This window comes from Bos indicus, chromosome 10 (genome assembly GCF_029378745.1).
Source record: "Bos indicus isolate NIAB-ARS_2022 breed Sahiwal x Tharparkar chromosome 10, NIAB-ARS_B.indTharparkar_mat_pri_1.0, whole genome shotgun sequence".
NCBI classification, from domain to species: Eukaryota; Metazoa; Chordata; class Mammalia; order Artiodactyla; family Bovidae; genus Bos; species Bos indicus.
In genome coordinates, this window is record NC_091769.1 from 17,617,609 (window position 1) to 17,632,627 (window position 15,019).

Here is a 15,019-nt window from a genome sequence, read left to right on the forward strand (position 1 = left end):
TCATTCCCTTCAAAAAGCTTACTATGATAATTTATCAGTTTTCCACTGCTGCAAAACCAGACAGAGACTTAAAATAGCTACCATGAATTAATATTATTGCTCATGAGTCTACATGTCAGCGGGGCAGTTCTGCTGTGCTGGTGAGGCTGGGTAATCTCAGCAATGCCTGTGTCTACCGTCAAATGGCCTGGCTGGCTGGACTGGGATGGCCTCTTTCCCATGTCTGGTGATTGCTGAGATGCCTTCTGGGACAATAGGAGCAACTAGTAACCAGCAGTCTAGCCAGGCAAGTGTGGGCTTGATCACAAGAGAAAACAGAAGCCATAAAAGGCCTTTTGAGACCTAGGCACAACACTGTGCAAAGCAAGGCGCTTGTACAACCTATATTCAAGAAGCAGGGAAACAGGCCAAGTCACATTGCAAAGACTATGGATACGGGGAAGGGTAGAGAATGGAACCATTTTGTAATCAGTCTACCACACATCACGCCTGACAAGAGCACGATTTCAAAACGCTGGTTCATCTAAGATGTGGGGGTGAGGAGAATAAAATATACACAGGATGATATAAACTATGTGTTGCTATAAATCCTATAAAGCATGCTTTCTCAACCTTGGCACTATTGAAACTCTGCGCCAAGTAAGTATCTGTTGTGAAGGGTGTGTCCTATGCACTCTAGGATGCTTAGCAGCATGGCTCCCTGGCATCTACCCACTACACACCAGTGGTACACTCCCACGTTGTAGTAACCAAAAGTGTCTCTGCTGCTAAGTCGCTTCAGTCGTGTCTGACTCTGTGCAACCTCATAGACAGCAGCCCACTAGACTCCACTGTCCCTGGGATTCTCCAGGCAAGAACACTGGAGTGGGTTGCCATTTCCTTCTCCAATGCATGAAAGTGAAAAGTCAAAGTGAAGTCGCTCAGTCGTGCCCGACTCTTAGCGACCCCATGGACTGCAGCCCACTGTCCATGGGATTTTCCAGGCAAAAGTACTGGAGTGGGGTGCCATTGCCTTCTCCGAAAAGTGTCTCTAGATATTGCCAAATATCTCTCAGGGAACAGAAACCACTCATAGCTGTGAACCACTGCTAAAAAGGAATGAAATAAAGTATGGACAACTTGGTCTTATTCCTGCCAATATAACCTAATTTTACTTTAAAAGGCCATTCAAATGAGTCTAAAAGGTAAACTTTATTTACAGATATATAAAATGTATACCAAATTCTTAACAGTTTACATATTAAAAATTCAAAATTTCACTGATAATACGTAAGATTCCTGCTAATTTAACCAAAAACACAACCATATTTCGGCAATCAATATGAAAGAAGTTAATTATCAGAAGTTCAACTAAACTAATAGTACTACCTCTAGGATTTGGCAACCCACTGCAGTACTCTTGCCTGGAAAATCCCATGGACAGAGGATCCTGGTAGGCTATGGTCCATGGGGTCACAAAGAGTCGGACATGACTGACCCACTTCACTTTCACTAGGATTTAGTATGGTGCATAAATAAATCCCAGATTGGTTTATTATTTATATTTTACAACAAATAAATACCAAGAAATGGTGATATTTCTCTCCCAATCTCCAAAGGTAAAATTCTGTCTCAAAACTACAGTTCATGTTCAATCCTCTCTCTCCCCATTTCAAGGCAATGGCAATATACATCCCATTTCCACCCCTCACTCTAACAGCAATTACAAAGATGAAACACACCATGCAAACCTCTGTCATAAATTACAAGAGTACAAAGTCTCAATAAAAGAAGGAAGAAAATAACAAATCAGAACATTCCTGGGCATACTGGAAGACCTTGCAGTCACAGTCACGAAATATTTATTGATCTCAACTGTTCTCACAATATTTATGTTCTGGAAATGCTACATACAAGCCAAACTACTTCAAATGCATAAACTAAATATCTTCTAACTTATATTCATATACATATCTGTGATAGCATTGGCCAAGTGAAGTCATATATACAAGAACCAACTTAAAGACCCTCCTTTTGGATTCTCTGGGCAAAAATCTAATAATTTCTCCTTCAGAGAAAAGAAAATGGGATAACTTGCTAACCCAGTGATGCACCAATGAGCAGGGCTGGGACCAGGGTAAGGGGAGTAAAGTGCTAAGGACACCAAATTTAAGGAAGGGCTCATCCTAATGGCCAGGTAATAAGCTAAAATGTGAGGAAAGCAACTGCTATTTTAATCTTACCTCCGGTTCAGCAGGGATTGCACTTAACAGCAGGAAACAGCACCCTGATTTCCGCATCTCCAAGTTCTGTCCTGTCCTGAGCCTTGGCACTTATACCTTTCTCCTTATTTCTGAGAGCCCTCAAAGAACCACAGGGCCTGCCTAGACTGTCAGTCTGATGGTACCAAACAAGGAACTGGGGAATCCAGCAGAAAGAGTCACCCACATGGATACAACTGGAACACCTAAATTTTGAAGGTTGGGGGAAAAAAAAGGGGCATTTCAGGAACTCCAAGATTGTCCTTTATAAAGTTGGCCTTGCGTTTATAAGTGGTTTATAATTTTTAAGCATGTGTATTCACACTTTCAATGGAAATGTTATCATTTTCAACATCTTTTCCCAATTATCACCATTTAACTGAATCAGTGTTATCAACTAGAAACACTGAAAAGCAATAGTATACCTTGTGGTTAGCAAAATTAGTTTTAATAAATCAGTTTCAATCCAAAAATAACTATAGGGTAGGAGTTCATCTTCATGATGCAATACTATTCTTTTCCTACTTATGGTCTTCAACGCTACTGAGGAGCAGACAAAGGAAATTTATCTTAAAAGTTAGAATCACTGACAAGAAAAACCCTACATGATAGTCTCATTACATAAAACGAGACACTTTTTTGTCTCAGGAGTAGACCCAAACACACCACCACGCCCAGAAGTGTTTGTCAAGGGTCCTAAGTATAGTTCCTTCCTCTTTTGTGACTCACCCTTTCCCACACTATCAAAACAGTTCAACAGCAGGAATGCTATTAGATCTAAGCAATTAGGAAAACTGCTGTTCCATTTCCTCAACTGTGCAGAGAAAGAGTTCTGATAACAAAGCTTACCTTGCCCAACCCCCTGCAATAATGCCAGTTATTAAGGCTAGATCACTTTAAGTGCCTTGGAGACCAGTAATGTTTGGTACAAGTCCTTTCACATCTTTATTTTAAAGGCCACATGTAAGCAATTTAAATCTATCTTTTCAACGGCCACCTCATGACCCCTACACAGAATCTCTTTTCCAAAACTGTGCAGGCCTGTGTGTTCCCCTCAACAACACAGGACAGCAAAGGCTACTTCCTCAGCAAATCAGTGATGGGGTGAATGCTAAGGAATATAGGGGTTTTAGCTTATTGCCAATGGGCTCTTTCTACCAATTTTCTTAATTATATACATTCAATAATTAAGGCAAGGGAAACCACTCAGAAGCTTTTTACATGTAACACTTGCCAGCAAGAGTCTTTGAGGCCTATGGACTTACATGTTCCCAGTAGTAAATCCCCAAATAAAATTAAGCTGTTAGTTTTCATAAATAAGTGTATTAAAATTATATTAATATAAATCTATTTTAATTATAAAAATTAAAATCATAACAAAGAAGTGAAACATAAAACCTTCATAATCCATAACGATGATCACCTTTGTGTATTCCCCTGCTGGTCTTTTCCCATGTGAATTTTTATATGACTATTATCAAGTTGTACCTATATTTTTTATTCTGATTTCTTTCACTTATAAGATTTCCATTTCTTCCATAGAATTCATTTATATAGCAAAATAAGACTATGGCAAAAGTCTTACATTGTTCTACTGCTGTGTAAAAAAAATTACTACAAACTTAGAGGCTTAAAAACGAAACTTATTTATGAGTTCACAGGTCAAGTCCAGTGGGGTTGACTGGGTTTTTTACTTAGGGTCTCTCAAGGCCAAAATCAAGATGCCAGCCAGGCTGGGTTCTCGTCTGGGAAGAATTCACTTCCGGTTCATTCAGGTTATTGGTAGAATTCCGTTCCCTGAAGCTGTAGGTCAAGGACTCTGTTTCCTTGGTGGCTGTCAGCACAGAGCCTCTCTCTCAGCTCTTCAAGGCCTCTTGCATTCGTTCACACATGGCCCCATCCATCCTCAAGCCAGCAACAACATACCAAGTCCTTCCTGTCCTTCAGATCTCTCTGCTTTCCAATTCTGCTGTGAGCCAGAGAAAAATCTGTTTTTTAATTCTCATGTGATTAGAATAGGTCACCTGGTTAAACTCCCTATTGTCTAACTCAAAGTCCAGTTGTTAGTAACCTTAAACTACATCTGCAAAATCTCATTTGCCATGTAACAGACATAACCATGGGCATAATATCTCATCAAATTCAAAGTCCTGGGGATTAAGGTGGGAAATTAGGGAAAGCCATTTTTAGAATTCTGCCCACTACCTCTCTGTCACAATAGAAAATGTATTCTAACTGTGGATAACAGTCAAACTTTAAGGTCCTTTCTAATCCTAAAATGCTTTTTAAAAATCTAATATTTAAACAAATTACAGAGATAAAGTGAAGGGCTATTTTAAAACTCATTAAGAAAATCAAATTATATGAATTTAAAAATTAGTTACATTAAAAAGGGAACTGAACTTTCCCCTAGTTAAAAAAAAAAAAAAAAGACATGTAAGACATGTTTTTGCAAAATCATCACCTTTTGGAGCCAATTTTCTACACCAAAAGGCAAAGCATGGCTATAGAAATAAAGGTTAGTGCCAAATCATAATGACTGGGTAAACCAGACGTGAAGAACCCTAACACCAGTGACAGCTTCTATAGTACAAAACTCCAGTCTGATTCTTGCTCTAAAGAGCAGAGGAGTAAACCGGCCAAATGAAAACCTGGCTCTTAGGCTATTCCACCCAAGGTTCATTAAGGAAAACGACGACTAAAGATACAACCCAGGGATCAGGGTAGCAGCGCATCTCAGAGGGATTCAGCCAACTGACTTTGGTATGAGACAGTCATGCCCACCACAGAAATCTAGCCAAAAAAAAAAAAAAGCAAAGGGGAGGAAAAGTAAAGAGGAAGGGAGAAGGAAGGAACCAAACCAAACCAAACCAAATCTGGCACAAAGAAAGTACTAAATAAATATGTGTTGAATGAAAGCATAACGTAATAGACAATAAATATGTATGTTAGCCTTCAGGAACTTCACTCCTCTGAACAGAGAAGACAAGTCTTTGTAAATCTCAGCTACTAATGGGCTAACCATTACCAATAGGCTACTGATAGACTGACAGTGGGGTCCAAGGTGGGGCAATCTGCAAGGGACTGGAGAGCAGTTCCTGAGAGTGAGAGAAGAAAATGAGGGCAAACAACAGAAGTTTTAAGCCCAAGAAAGAAAGTCTGACAAATATGAGCAGAACTGAAATTTTCAGTCTCAAAGTAATTATAATTTATACAATGGCAGATATATCAATACAAGTAGATATAGTATGTTCCACAACAGAATTCCAAAGATTTGTTCCCAGCAAAATAAGCCAGATCCTGCCTATCTGTATTAACCGGTGGGAAGAGTACACTGATAGATATGAATGATATCATGGAATGATAAGCTCATACAGTGGTAAATATAAAATACTAACTATAATGTGACGCAGTGAGGCCAAAAAAAAAAAAAAATACCAACTATAGCTTCAACTCTATCAAATACAAGAGTAATGTCTTCCACGGCTAGCAAAATGCTCTAAATTGAGGGTTCTTATAATGCTTATAAGAATTATACAAATTGCTTATAATGATTATTATAAACAATGTGTGCTTATAATGTGCTTATAATGTTTTACTAACATAGCATGTTAAGCTTTCAAAAGTATTTTTCAAACAATATCATCAGAACTTTGAACTATTCATCCAAACTATGAATCAGTGTACTTTAAAACAAGGCTAAGATGTTAGGATACAGGAAGATGGAGATGGCATTCTCTCCAGCCACCCCTCCACTCCCACCTTGAGAGTTACTACCTCCAGTCTGGGACTGTACCTTCCCCACACTGCATCATCAGGGGCAGGGGGCTTAGTGGGACTTGCTCAAGGCAAGTTAACTGTATGACTGGCAAGTCACAGCTTCTCTGGTCTCAGACAACCCATGTTTCTCTAACGTATTCTCTCTTCTCTGTCCCATCCAGCACTGTTATGATTCAGGCCCTCACTAATCCTTGCCTATCCTATGGTAGTAGACTCATAGACAATCTGCCCACCTCTAAGACAGACCCCCTCAAATCCATCCTGAACACAGCTACACAGTAATCCATCTAATAAAACACCTGTGATCATATGATTCGCCACTTCTGCGTACACAGGACAAAGTCCAACACTAACAACTGGCCTATTTTAAGCCATTCCAAGATTTAGCCCCAACCGCCCTTCCTGACTAGCTCCCCTTCAATCCCTTGCTGATTATTTTGGTGGCAAAAAGCTGAGCTGACAATCCAACTGCCCCTTCCCCCAACTCCAACATTTCTTCCCTTCATGCCTCTGTTCTTGCTGTTCCCTCTGAAAGGAATGTCTTCCTTTCCTGGATCACTCCTACCCACTTCTTTTAGCTTCAGATGAAGAGGCTCATCCTGCAGACTGGTGGTTGGGGCTGCCAAGGGGTAGGTGAGAAAAGCTGGAAAGCAACTGCTTAATGGGTACAGGGTTTTCTTCTGGAGTGATGAAAAAGATAGGGAACCAGAGATGGTGCTAACACAATACTGTTACTATATTATATGCCATGGAATTGTTCACTTTAAAATGACTTCTGTTGTGTGACTCTCATCTTAATTTTAAAAAAAGCAGCAGCAGCCCAGCCTACAAAAAACACAGAAAACCTTCACCGACTCCTCAGCCCCAGACTGGTTCAGCACCTTGTAAACTCCTCTATCACAGCACTTATTACTTTGTATTATCCATTAATAGAGTTTCCACACAGTATTTTGAGCCTCTTTATCTTCCTCATCTTCTCATCTCCCTGTGCTTAGCCTAGGCCCTCAAGAATTAATTTTTAATCAATAAAAAATAGAGATACCACTTATCTCCCTGGGGGCAAAAGGCTAGGGGCAAACAATCTTTTGAAGATCTCAGTTCTATAAAAAGCCTACAAGAGCATGTATTAATTGCAAAGAAAAAGATCAGGAAGACTGCTATTTATCTAGTTATAAAGGACAAAAATGGAATGAGCTCAGGTGAGATTTTTCAGGGAGTAATGAAAAGAACCACCATTTATTGAGTTAACTGCAATTATTAACCCCACATTCCAAATAAGGAAACAAAATATATTGAAGTAACTTGCCCAAGGTCATAAAGCTGATTATTGGGAGCAGCAAGATCCAAGTTCAAGTCTACCAGACTGCAGAGCCTGACCCTAGGACACTGCCACACCAGCTGCCCCTTCACACTGCTCCAGGCAAAGTTTCAAAAACTATGCATAGTTGGGCCCACAGTGTGCCTTTTCTGAGGCTGAGAAAACACTCCACATTCCACATTTATCTACTTATCCATTGCCATGAATGTTGTTTATATTTTATAAAGTGTTTTTAAAATACAAATGTAATTTTTTAAAAGAATCCAACAGTCAAAAAAATAGAGGTGAATCATAAAAAAATCTCCCATTTAAAAAAAAAACTTCTCATGTGTCATTCAGCGAGTGTTTGTGAGCTATTTCTCATGTACACAGCAGAAAAGATCAGAGTGCATCAGTCTCACTAGAACCACAGGCATAAGACTCCCACACTAGAGAGGCTGCGGTATTTTCATGATACCCCAACCTCTACCAGGCTAAGTATTATGTGGATGAGAAAACCACAGAATAACCAGAACAAGCTAGAAGAAAATTTACACACACTTTTTTTTAGTTTAGAAAGCATGATTGTTTTATGTCCTTCCTCCCTTCCGCTCTTTAATAATACCAGAATCTGGTAAGAAAAAAATTAACCAGAAGTCAATGAGACTTTTTAAAATATGTTTGTGCATCCAAAAGGAAAAACTTTACTACAGAAGTAATGTCGACCTTGACAACATATCAATAAGGTCAATATTAAAAACATATCTCCCCCCACCCCAAAAAGCATATACCCTTTTAGACACACATGTACACAAGCATGCACTCACGTGCACACATATACACACACCCCTTTCCAGACAGTAAGCCAACAATTTTTAGTTCTATTGGACACTCAGGACTTACCTCACCCATACATCCTCCAACTAATGCTAAAGCCAAGGATGATGGGATAGTCTATTGGGTGAACATACACATATATACAACAGCAAAAGGCAAAGAGGATACAATATGACAGTATTAATATCAACAATTCAAGACAAAATTATAATGGGACAAATTCAAGATTTTTATAATAACTAGTTAGACTTTACAACGAATATAAAGTAGCCAGGAACCTTAAAATATCAATTAAAACAAAATTAAGTACATAAAGCAAAAACTGTTTGAAATATAAAGGGGAGAGGACAGAAACGCAACTATAGTCAAAGATACACTACTCTCAAAGCTATGATGGGCCATAAAATAGCAAAAATAGAGATATAAAGCTCTCAAAGATCAATATGAACAAGGCATCAACAGAAAGAAATGGTCAAATAACATGCAAGTGCAAGAGCCAATAATCACAAGAATATTGTCGCACTCCCTGGAAAATAAAGACACAGATTAAAGCAATAATATTTTGGCTGATAAATAAACATGTTTTAAATCACAGTATGATTATTGGAAGGGTATGGGGAATGCAACTGCTGGATAGAACACAAAATGGTTTTGAGACTTACCATAAAAGGTCTTGCTTCTGCCCAAATACCCTGCCTCCCAATATTTTAGGTCTTTGGCTTAAGACACAAATGTCATAGCTTTCAGTTTGAAATTATATCAGTTCACGATGGTTAAAAACATGGTTCCAGAGTCAGACCACCCGGCTCTCCACTTTTAGCCATAGCACCTGGGCAAGTAAATTATTTAACGTCCATCTATAAAATGATGGCAACAGTACTCACTTCTTAGGGTTAATGTGAGGAGTATGTGAGTTCATGTAAAGCACTTAAAATGATGCATGGACATCCACGTTCAATAAATATTGGCTATTGGCACTTGGACTTCTTGTATGTCATTTATTTTTAAGAAAATTCACTAGCATTTACTGAGTTCTTCTAATGGGACATTTGAATCTGCTCAAAGCATTTCAAATTATTTGTAGTTTTAAGTACAAAATGTCTTAGAATCAAATATTATTCAAAAACATACACATATCATTACTGTGGTATTAAGGTCACTAAATGCTAAGTGGATAACAAAGAGGTACTATGGAATCTTTCAATAAATATCATTACCTGTGGTTTAAAATCTGATGAACAGAACTACAATTGACTTGTTTTGTTCTTTATCTTCAATTATATTTTGTTTTCTAAAATGAGCATGTGTGACTTTTATGGGGAAAAAAAGGTTTTTAAAATCTACAGCCATTTATCCTCACTGGTTCAGTCTAATATCTACTCTCTCTCAAGGGCACTGCCAGCCTGATTCCATTACATAAACACAGCTCATCAAATCCCAGCCTCGGTCAGAGCTTTAGTCACGCAACTGCACTGGTTCATGTTTTACACTTCATTTTAGAGACTACACTCTGTGGAAATAAGTTAGTCCACATCAACAATAATCAGGATTCCTGAGAATAGAAAAAAGCCCAACAGACAAAACTGTTTTTGTAACTACAAACCAGTGAGTTTACCCTTGTGTTTTTGTGTTATATTTTTAAACCTTAAAGACCTATTACTTTTTCCAACTACATAAAAACTATGTAAAGCTTTTAAATGATGTATGACTTAGGAAGAGACACAATGCATATATTAGCCTATCATTCTGCTTATAATTTCAGGAAGTACATTTCAAACATCTATTTTTAGGCAAATTCATTACAGAAATCAATTTGATTTCACTCACGCAGATAGCTCACGCAGGTAGGAATTTTCACCAGTCTGTTAGATCCCTTATGTGAGGACAGACAAATGTTTGCATGATCTGTAACAGGACGCTAAAGGTTTCCATATGATACTGATACAGAGACCACATGAGTTATGTTTAAATCTAATATTCTGGGATCTAGATTTCTTCAACAAGGATACAACCATAAGTGAAACAGGGCTGATGAGAACAAAACTTTGCTGGCTGTTAGCTAATTCTAGAGGAGAGGGGATGAGAGGGAACATGAACTTGTTATTAACAGGATAATTTCTGAAGATGAAACTTAAACTGACTCTAGTCAGAGATCCCTCTAAACAATGGTTAAAACTTGTCAAGAAATTCGAAGTTTTAATTCAAGGCAAAAAAAAAAAAAACGAAAAAAGAAAGAAAAATCTTCCTTTCACTCTCCTCGCAAGCTGTCACCCTCTAACTCCTGACTTGCACTGAAATCCTTCTCAGTAACTCATCTGCACCATCCTTTACATGAACACCAAATTTTGTTTTCAAACCTAATATGCCCACAATTGGCTATATAATTTCACGACTCCAAAACATTGTGCTCACTTCTCTTTTGCCCTCAATGCCCTTCGAACTCTGTCTGACCCATGTTCAAGCTTCACCTTTCTACCTTTACCCTTGACCCCACCCTATACATCTGTGCTCTCACAGCAATGTATACACACCTATATTACGGCTCTTAGCATACTAGAGTACTATTTTATGTCTGGCTCTCTGAAAAAACTTCATGAAAATTATGATTTTATCTTTCTTATTACAGAAGTTTTAAAACATATACAAAATAGTATCACAAAAGTAAATACAACAGTATCATTATCCAACCGGTTACAATAATTATTAACTCACAACCATTCCTATTTCAACTATATCCCCCACTTACTTCTCCCACCCACCCACAGATTATTTTGAAGCAAATTCCACACTCCACATCATTTCATCTGTAAATAGTATACTCTCAAATGTTTCTCTGAAAGACAGACCTCTTTATAAATGTAACTGTGTTGCTAGCGCTGTCACACTTAAATCTTTTAAAATAATAATATACTATCAACACAAATTCAGATGGTGTTCACATTTCTTCCACTGTCTTATAAACTTTTATTTTTACAGTTATTTAATCAGGGTCAAATGAGGTCTACCACCGTAGTTAGTTAATATGTCTCCCTAAATCTACTAATATATAGATTTCTCCCCCATTTTTTTTCTTCTTCTTAGAATATATATTTTTTAAGAAACTAGGTCACTTACTCTAGAGTTTTCCATGATTAGAATTTTGTTCATTGCACCCCCATGTTTCTCTGTCCTCTGTATTTTCTGTAAACTGGTGGTTAAGGTCTAGAGACCGATCATATTCAGGTTTGGCATTTTTGGCAAGACAATGAGTAGCAATGAACATTTCCATCAGGAGATAAACTATGTCCAACTGCCTTTCTGAGACATTAGTAGCCACTCATACATGCCTGTCGGCACTCTACAGCCATTGATTCATGAGGAGCTAAAAACTATGATATGATTCTATCATCCCATCTTAATCTATTAGCTGGGGTAAAATACCTTTAGTTACCCTGAGAAAAAGCACTAGTTTCATTCTTTCTCTTTATTTTAGTCCTGATCTTTGATGACTTCTTTGCCTTCTAGTGTGATGAAGGATGCCATGGTCATCTTGCACATTTTCTGCTCCCAGTTTGGAATTATCCATATCTTCAAAGAGGACCTAATTATTAATTCAGTCTTCTTGAGCCTAGCTTATGTGTGCCATAAATGTGCCACAAATGTAAAAAAGCAGTTGCCTTATTACTAATGAATTAAAATTTGAAAAATGTGTATGATGTGGAATAAATAAATGCACAATCATTACTCCACTGTTATTAAAAGAAGTAATTAAAATGCTTAAGTACTCATCATTTAAGTTCTTGGACTCATTATATACTAAAAGACATACCAAAGCAATTCAACCTTCCTGCTTTGGTATTATAATAAAGTTCAGCAATTAAAGTCAGCACGATGCTGAGCAAAACTGCTGCTGGGTTGAAATCCAAAAGTATAAAAAGAGGGCTTCTTTACTGCGATCTTCCTGCAAGAAATTCTTCCTGCAAGAAACCGCAAGAAATACAACACAGGAATAATCCTGGGAAACTATCTGAATAAAGTTTTAATTAAGGTAAACATTTTGACTAAAGGTTGGCATCTTTAATGAAAATGAGTAAACACTGCTCAATTAAGTATCATGAGTTTAAAAACAATTTGTGATCTTAATTTTCTTATTACCACAAAATCATCAATACAAAAATAACAATAACATCCTTTCAAACACACCCATATCACCAAGTGGAAAACACAAATGCCTCATTCTCAAAATTACAACTAAAACAAAGTAATACTTAATCCTTTATGCTTTTCAAAACATCTCAAACTTCTGCTCTTGGTGGGAACCAAAAGAAGGTTTTTGAAGATTTTTCAGTTGCTATATTTATAACTCCAAATTCTTTTAGAAATACCAAAATGTTTTTCAGGGTACTGAGACATTAATGAGATGCTTTAGAACATATTTGGTTGCTGATTTATAAAATTGATTGCCCCATTTTAAGAGCGGCCTAAAGAAATGGCAGCGAAAATTGTCACTGTGGAACTTCCCAGGTCGGAGATTAGTAGTATAGGTACAATTTAAAGCGGAACCTCCTTCCAAAATGTGTGCTTGCAATACGGGTTTGCAGTAGTCCTTTTAATTACTACTCAAATTTCCTAATCTGAACTAGGTAAAAATGGAACAAGCCTCTTCTCATTGTACATATAATTGTACACATAATTGACTGTACATATAATTGACTAGATCTGAAGTAGCATTTATAGTTATTTAATTATCCCTTTCAGAAATCTGAAACTCCAATTTAGTAATTAAAAATAAATCTGACAACAAAAATTGTCTTATGATTAAAAGATGCAGCTATCTCTAGATTTAGCTAGTAAAGGACACTTACATGTATTCTATGCACAATTTAAAATTGTGAACTATATTTATTCATGTATATAAACACACCCTCTTTTCGTGAACTCTAAACTCACTGACATATTTATAACCACGGTACTACTCAGAATATTTGAAATTCCTTATATAGCATATAATTATAATTTAGCATGTTACGTTAATATGCTGTATTTTTCATACTATAATATCATAAAATATTTACATAGTTCATTTCTAATGTGTCTCCAGATCAATACCTTAAATACTATAAATGCATGACAAAAACTATTTATGAAATACACTTTTTAAATCTTTAAAGTTGTACAAATTGTGATCATCTCCATAATGATTAAATGAATGCTTTAAGATTCAATTAGGCAGCCACAAGGGGGAAATGGAAGAGAAGGAAGAAAACAAGATGTATACCTCTTATCTTACACCAGAAAAAATTCTATATGGATTAAAGAGTTAAATATTTTTAAAAATGAAACAAAGACTACATGAAACCAGGGAGATTTTTCTTTATTTTTGTTTAATATTGCAGAGTGGAAAGGCCAAGATAGAAAAAGTCACAAAATAAAAGGCTGATAAATTCAACTGTATAAAAATAAGCCACACTCTGCATAGCAAAAGCCACCATAAACAAACTCATTAGACAAAAAACCAATTAAGAAAAAAAATTCATATTGAAAAGGCTAATTTCCCTGATATAAAGTACATACAAATGAAAGAAATTGACAACCCAATAGAAAAATGGAAAGAGTAAACTCTTCACAGAAAAGAACATGGAAGGGGCTCTTAAAAACATGAAAAGATGCTCAACTTCACCCACAGTAAAAGAAATGCAAATTCAAACTATCCTGAGGTACCATATTTACTTATCAGGCTGACAAAACTTAACAATTTGAACAAACTTTAAATAAAAGCATGGGAAATGATACTTTCTTATACACTGGGTACATGATGCACAGAGGAAATTCAACAACATTCTTTAAAATCATACATGCACATGTCCTTTAATCTAGCAATTACACTTCCAGGAATTGATCCCGCAAGTATACACACACATGCTTGCATATACACAGGCTTACTCATCATAGCATGATGTACATTATAGCAAAGATTTGAATGGGGATGCTCTAAATGGGCCTAGATTCTACAGTTTAAAAAAATATATGGAATAGCAAGTACAGTGTATTACCATTTACATAAAGGGTGAATACTTATATTAATATTTGCTTGTATATGCTAAACTCTCTCTGGTGGGATATACAAGCAATTGATAACACCAATGGCCTCTGAGGAATGGTGGGGGCAAGCAGAAGAACTGAAGTACACAGGTGGGAGAAGGGCTTTCTGCTGTAAATAATTTTGTTCCTTTTAAATATGTTACATTATCTATTTAAAAACTAATAAATTTTAAATAACTCTGAAAGCAAAAAGATTTTTTTAAATGCTCAATCATAACAATACATACACATGTGACCAAATAGAACATTAGGGTTTATGGTTTATGCACTGAAAAGCAGAATCTATTTCCCCTGTTCCTTTATTAAACTCTATCAATGTTTAGTTTGGTTTTATTACTCATCACACTTACATATTTTCATTTAAATATTTTACAAAATGTATTCGAAAATTTAGCTAAGACTGAGAGATGTTCACTTTTTCTAAGCAGGTAGGTTCTATTTTTTTATACCATGTACTCTTCTTTATTTTTTATGACATTATTTTTTAAAAAACAACAATGCCCAGTGTAACAAGTGCTAAAGATTTACACTCAGAAAGATGCATTTTCTGCAAACCGGCATGCTGGTAGTATCAGTAACAACTAAATACTCTGCATCTCTAGAAGAGAAAACAGGCTAAAATTAAGGTGTACAAACTTAGTGCAAACCAAATGGGGTAAACATTGTGAATAATGCTAGAAAAGTAACTGTTAAAGCTGAAAACAACCTGCACTACAAAGAAACTGAATCTTCAACTCAGCTGTGTACAGTGATCTGATATCACTAAATCACTAGTCTGTCAATT

The 15,019-nt window shown here is 36.5% G+C and overlaps 1 protein-coding gene across 1 annotated transcript in view; it reads right to left on the reverse strand.

Annotated features, from left to right (window-relative positions):
* Nucleotides 1-15,019, reverse strand: part of UACA (uveal autoantigen with coiled-coil domains and ankyrin repeats) — an 85,627-nt gene that overhangs the window by 69,052 nt on the left and 1,556 nt on the right. The gene's annotated exons all lie outside the window — the stretch shown is intronic.